The sequence below is a fragment of the Arachis ipaensis genome, chromosome B02, assembly GCF_000816755.2.
Source record: "Arachis ipaensis cultivar K30076 chromosome B02, Araip1.1, whole genome shotgun sequence".
NCBI lineage: Eukaryota > Viridiplantae > Streptophyta > Magnoliopsida > Fabales > Fabaceae > Arachis > Arachis ipaensis.
The window spans coordinates 86,155,651-86,162,355 of record NC_029786.2 but is presented as its reverse complement, the minus strand read 5'-3'; positions in this window follow the sequence as shown (position 1 = coordinate 86,162,355).

The following is a 6,705-nucleotide window of genomic DNA, read 5'->3' as shown; positions in this document are numbered from 1 at the left end:
TTTTTTCAAAATTAAGACAAATATATATATTTTTAATTTACCAAAGATAAAATAAGAATTTTATACTTTTCAAAAATAATATCTCTTCAAAATGAGCCTTAGTCTACTAATACTATCATTAAATTTAATTGTAATCCTCACTTCTATGTTCCATCTATTTTATGTTCTTGCTCTTTAAATTTAAATTAGTATCTAATATGCCGAATAAATGCTTATTTGAATGTAAATGTATAGTATTATCCATATATTTCTTAAAATTAATACATGAAAACTTTAAAAGTATATGTCATTTATAGAAAAAAATAGTATTCTATTTATTTTTAAGGCTGAGTTTAATTCAATGATCACTACTTTTTTCAGCTATCATTATTTTATCATTTATATCAGACTTCTAAAATTAATTTAAAAAAAAAACAATCATTTATATCCATGAATTTTGTAAACACTGACGAAAGTATCTATAAAAAAATTAATGTTATACTCATAAAAATTTTGTTGATTTTTTAATAAAATTCACAATATTTTAAATTTTTACATCTCTTCGTTATCGCCACTTTAATCATCTTTTCTCTTATCTATTATTCTGTCCTTTATCCTAATACTCTTATCTTGGTCCGTCACATTTTCCAATCTTACTAGACACATCGTTCTCTTCTCTTCTAACGATTTTGGCTTCCTCAACTCGAGTTCCTGCAAGCTAACATATAAAATGTTCCTTTTCCAATTCTACTCAACACTCAAATATCATCTTACTCCTCCACCGAAACTCTATTTTCTTTCCACCACACCATGCAATCTATATCAACTCTAGCATTGTACTTCATTATCCATTATGTCACTTCACCATTGTCACCGTCTACATACCTTCATTAACAACATATAACAATAGAGATGAGAAAGACGAAAAAACAAATTAAAACGAGACAAAGAAAAACAAACTAAAACCATGAAAGTTGTGTGTATATGTAAAAGAGAAATAACCATAGAATATGTGTATGTGTGTGCAAAAAAAAAAAAATCATGAAGTGTGTGTAAAAGAGAAACAACCATGGAATGTATGTTTGGGAGGGAGAGCAGAGAGGGAGAAAAAACGCGCCAAAGGAGGAGGGGGAGAGAGGTGGCAGTGGCGATGGCCCGTCACCTCCAATTTTTGTGACTTAATTTTTATCCTTGTCCTTTGCAGCCCAATTGGCATCGGTCTCTCCTCTATTAATGCCAACGTCGTCAATGACGCCACCTTTTCTTGATTTAAAAAAATAAAAATCTAAATATTTTTGTTATTTGATTGATTGTTATTCTTAAAGGATAATGTAATTATAGTTGTGACAGTGAACAAAGAGAAAGGTGGGGCTGATAGCTAGGTAGAAGGGTTGAAGTAGTTGACGTTGATGCTATCATGGTGGTAGTAGTAGTGACAGCGATAAAGTAAAAAAGAAGAGAGAAGGTAATTAATATAATGTCAATGGAAGATTGTGAAAATTTGAGATCTAAGAAAGAATGGATAGGAGTGGAGTTGAGGTTAAGGATAAAGATCGAAGGTAATTCAAAAATTTTATTAAAAAATCAACAAAAATTTAAAATTTGTATATTTTTGTCACATAAAATTCATATTTTAAGCGTATAATATTAGTTTTCTCTTTAAGGAATATTTTTATCAGTGTTCATAAAATTAATAAACACAAATAATTATTTTTTCTTTTGTAAAACTCTGAATTTCTCTTAGTCCAACCCTTCTCTACACTTTTACCATTTTCTTTTAACCTTCCATCACTCTTAAGTCTTAATAGTTGGCTTGAAAGATGAGGAGCAGTTTAACTATCACTAGGTTTAACTATTTCTTGTGATATATTAGAGCAAGTCCAATGTATCTGTATATTAGAGCAATTCCAATGTATCCGTTAAAGAGATTACTATATTCTGACATAAAAATTTTGGTAAAATTTTGTGTGTTAGAGTGGAAGACCAAGAGAGTCCTTTCTCTTGGATCGAGGAAGGGAATCCCTATAAAGAGAAACTTTGAACATCAAATAAAATTTTGTAATATGATAAGTTAATAAAAAAATAAAAATACATATTACATATATGTTAATAAATTAATAATATATGATTGTACTGGAGGGCTTCGGTATGGGTTGAGAGATGGATTGAAAAGGTCGAAGCGGATGCCGGATTATTTGACTGGAGCAATGGGGGGTGGTACCTGCAAAGACACTCCGACGCTCAAGTCAGAATGGATCTGAGAGGTATAAAGTGAATGAGGTACCTGAGGGGGCCTGGGGCTCCCCTTTATATAGGTGGAGGTAGTTTATCTTATCTTATCTTGTTTGGCCAAGATAAGGGAGATATTCAAATTTGAATGTTGGTTAGACGATCTAGTAGGCCAATTTTGGGCCATCTAAAAGAAGGAAGCGGTCCGAACCCAGAAATCCGGGTTCATAGGCTATCCCGGGTGGGGGATCCGAAGGTCGGATCCGTAACAGTTGTCCCCAGAGCATGAGAGCATGTTTGCTTGGTCCCAATGTTGAGTTGTTGGGGAGTTCGGTTCTTTGTAGTTTTAGAGACTGTAAGGGGCCTGGAAAGGACGTGACGTCATCCTGGCTAATTGGCGGAATGTTGGTGGATTCTGCTTTCCGTGAGTTGGAAAGTCATTAGCTTAGACCTTAACGCCACTTTTGTTGATGAGTTTGGTTTTCTATTATCGGGATGCCGTGAAGGGCCTGAAAAGGAAGTGATGTCATCTTGTGCCGATTGGCGGAATGTTGGTGAGTTCGGCTTTCCGCGAGTTGGAAGATCATCAGCTCATGCTTGTTTTATGTGGCATTTTTGGACTGTTATTATGAACTTATTTTAGGCCTCTTGGTAGGCTGATTTTAATACTTTGCATATCTAGCTTATTTGGATACCCATTCTACTAGCCTCGGAAGTGATCGATTTCTAGGGGTATTCGTTTAACTTATTTAGATATCCACTTTGTTTTTTATATATTCGTTTTGTTGGCCTCAGGGTGATCGATTCTCGGGTAGCCATTTACTTATTTTGATATATGTTTTGTTGACCTCGGGGTGATCGATCCCCGAGCCACCGTTTTTTGGATATCCGTTTTGTGTGGCCTTGGGGTGATCGATCCTGGGGTAGCCGTTTACTTATTCGGATATCTGTTTTGTTATTTGGATATCCATTTTGTTATTCGGATTTCTGTTCTGTTCTTTGGATATCCGTTCTGTTATTTGAATATCCGTTCTGCTATTCAGATATTCGTTCTGTTATCTGGATATCCGTTTTGTTGGCTTCGGGTTGATCGATTCCTGGGTGGTCGTTTACTTATTTGGATATCCGTTTTGATTAGACAACTTAAGCAATAAATAAAAACGAAAAAAGCAAAAAATAAAGGGTAAAGAGATAGTCTTAAATGACCTCGATCTTGTTGCTTCGGAAGGATGTTTCTACGTATAGTAGCGCCGTAAGTTGGTGGCATTCAAGGATCTCAAGAGCTCGGTCCCATCAAGTCTTTTGAGCCTGTAGGCTCCTTTTTCGATTACTGTCTTGATTCGGTAGGGACCCTCCCAGTTGGGCGTGAGTTTCACTTCTCCGGGAGTGGAGGGACCGATGTCGTTTCATCATAAGACGAGGTCTCCTGGTCCGAAGTCTCGTCGTATCGTGCTGCGATTGTACCTTAGGCTTATTCTCTGTTTTAGGGCTAGCTCATGTAGGAGTGCTATGCTCCTGACTTCGTCTGCAAGGGCCTGCTCTGCTTCTTCATCATTTCCTCCCACGGTTCTGCGCGGGTCTTGGCGTGCATCGAGGTCGGCAAGGAAGATGCCCGTTGCATCTCGAGATCTTTTGCGGAGGGCCAAGCTGGTGTTGTCGCACTCTACTGCGGCTTTTCGGTCCCCGTCTATCGTTTCGATGGTGCCGTTATCGGCTTGGAACTTCATGATGAGGAATTTGGTAAAGATAACGGCGGATAGGTCGTTGATTGTTTTCTTTTCGAGGATGATATTGTAGGTAGTGGAGTCTCTGAGGACCATGAACTCGGAAAGGATAGTTTTTCTCTGGCTTCCGGTTCCGATGGTTAGTGATAATACTATGGAACCGTCCAGTTTGAGAAAGTTATCCCCGAGTCCGGTTGCTCCGTTGCGGTGGATTTGCAGATTTTGGTTTCGGAGTCCCAACTTGTCGAAGGCTCCTCTGAATAGGATGTTGGAATCTACTCCAGTGTCGACTAGTATTCTTTTCACGATGTCGGTTCCGACTTTCACCGAGATGACGAATGAGGCATTTTCCACTGAGGTGCCATGTTGGCAATCGTCAGGGGAGATTGTGATCGCCTCTGGCACCCGAGGGGTTGGTACTTGGTTTCTTACGGCTAGGATTTTGAGATCTTTCTTCAGTGCTTATTTTGACTTTTCCGGTGCGTCCTTCCCAATGATGACATTCACGATTATGGAGGGGTCGGCCTCCATGCTTTTCCTGGGATGGTTGTCGTGATGTCCTGAGGTTGCGCCCTTCGTGTTCTGGTGATCTTTCTTTTTCCATTCTTTTGGGTTCTCGGATGATTTTGGCGAACTCGGAGAGTTTGCCGTCTCGGATGGCTTGTTCAAGGGCGTCTTTTAGGTCAAAGGAGTCTTCGGTTTTGTACCCGTATCCTTGGTGGTAGTCGCAGTACAGGCTCTTGTTGTCGCTTGTCCATTCCTTCAGTTGTCATCCTTTTGGCAGGATGCCTCGTTTCGCTATTTGGTGGTAGATCTCCATAATGGAAGCGAGTAAGGGGGTGTAGTTTGAGAACTTTTCCATCCTGAGTGGTCGGTTGGTGTTTAAGGGTTTGTGGTATTCTTTCTGGGTCTCTCTTGGTGGCGGGTTATTACGAGGTACCGTGTTGCCATTTATTAGCGGCCACGACTTGACTCACCTCTTCGTCGTTTTTGTATTCCCTTGCTACTTTTTGAATTTTTGTGCATAGGCCACGACTTGGCTTACCTTGGTGGTGAGATATTTTCGGAAGTCCTCGTATATGAGGCCGTTGGTCAGAGAAAGACTGGCGACGGAATCCGTGAGTCTGTCGACCGTTAGGCACTCATCATTGAACCTATCGAGGTATTTCCTCGTCGATTCGTCTTGTCTCTGGTGATTTTGAACAAGCTAATGGGGGGTTTAGCTTTGGTGATTTTGGTGGTGAACTGGGCCATGAACTTTCTGGAGATATTATGGAAGCTAGCTATGGAGCCGTTCGGGAGGGCATTGAACCATTTTATTGCGGGGTCGGCTAAGGTTACCAGGAAGGCCCTGCACCGAGCCGTATCGGTAGCTCCTTTTAGATTCATCCTAGCCTTGAAGGCCATTAGGTGTTCCTGGTATCACGGTAAGATCAAATCCTAGAAGTCGCTTGGTTTGTGTGCTCCGGGTGGTACTGTTCTTTGGGTGTAACTCGACCTTCGAGGTTTTGCACCTTGAGGTACAGCTCTTGGATTATCTGGACCGCCTTCTTTCCTAGGCCGTCGGGTGACTGGGCTTCAGTGGGAGGACGGTTGTCCTCTCTTGGTTGTTACTAGGTCGGGGTTGGTTGGCGATACACTGCGCTTATTATCCTCCCGTGGGTGCTGGGTGGGAGGAGTGTTATCTTGGAGTTCAAGAGTTGGGCTTCGTAGGTTTGAGTTGTGGTGGTGGCTGGAGGATTTCTCCTCGAGGTTCTCCATCATGCTGCCACGATTTGGCAGTCTCCCGCATCTATGCAAAAACCTTGAGAACTTTCTTGATCTCTTGGCTCCTGAAGGGTTTGAGCTTGGCCATAGAGGTGGCGTTGAGGAGGTCGTTCATGATGAGCTTCCTTATGAACTTTCAGTAAGATTCGAAGGGGACCATGGCGACAGAGTTGTCGTAGGTGACCATGGTGGGCATGGAGCCAAAGTAGAGGACAAGATGGGGCCATGGCACTTGGAGAGATGGATGAGGAAGTGGTAGATGAGAGGGTCCAAGAGGTGGAGGTGTCCCACTAAAGGGAGACGGGACTTTGTGGGCTCGGAAGGTTTGGAATTTTGCCGTTGGAGTAGGGCGAAGGTATATAAAGAGTGTTATCACTAAGAAGGTGATTACAAGTTGAAGAAACATTATTCCTTTTTCTCTCAGTTACAAGCAAGAAATCAAGTGAGTGAGTTTGAGGGTTGCTCCTCGAGGTTCTCCGTCATGCCGCCACGAGTTAGCAGTCCTTACAGACGACGCCAATGTACTGGAGGCCTCTGGTTCGTGTTGTGAGATGGATCAGAGGCTTACGAGTTGAAACGGCTGTTGGATCGTCTTCTTGGAGCGACGGGGGTGGTACCTGCAAAGACATTCTGACGCCCAAGTCAAAATAGATTTGAGAGGTATAAGATGTGTGAAATGAGTGAGTGACGTACCTGAGGGGGCCTGGGGCTCCCCTTTGTATAGGTGAAGGTAATTTATCTTATCTTATCTTATTTAGTCAATATAAAGGGGATATTCGAATTTGAATGTTAGTTAGACAATCTAGTAAGCCAATTTTGGGCCTTCTAGAAGAAAGAAGCGGTTCGAACCCGAAAATCCGGGTTCGAAGGCTATCGCAAGTGAGAAATCTGAAGGTCAAATTCGTAACAATGACCATTACATATATGTTACATATATATTAATAAAAAATATCTCATTATTTTATATTAAATAATTATTATTGTTATTATATAATTGCTAGCATAT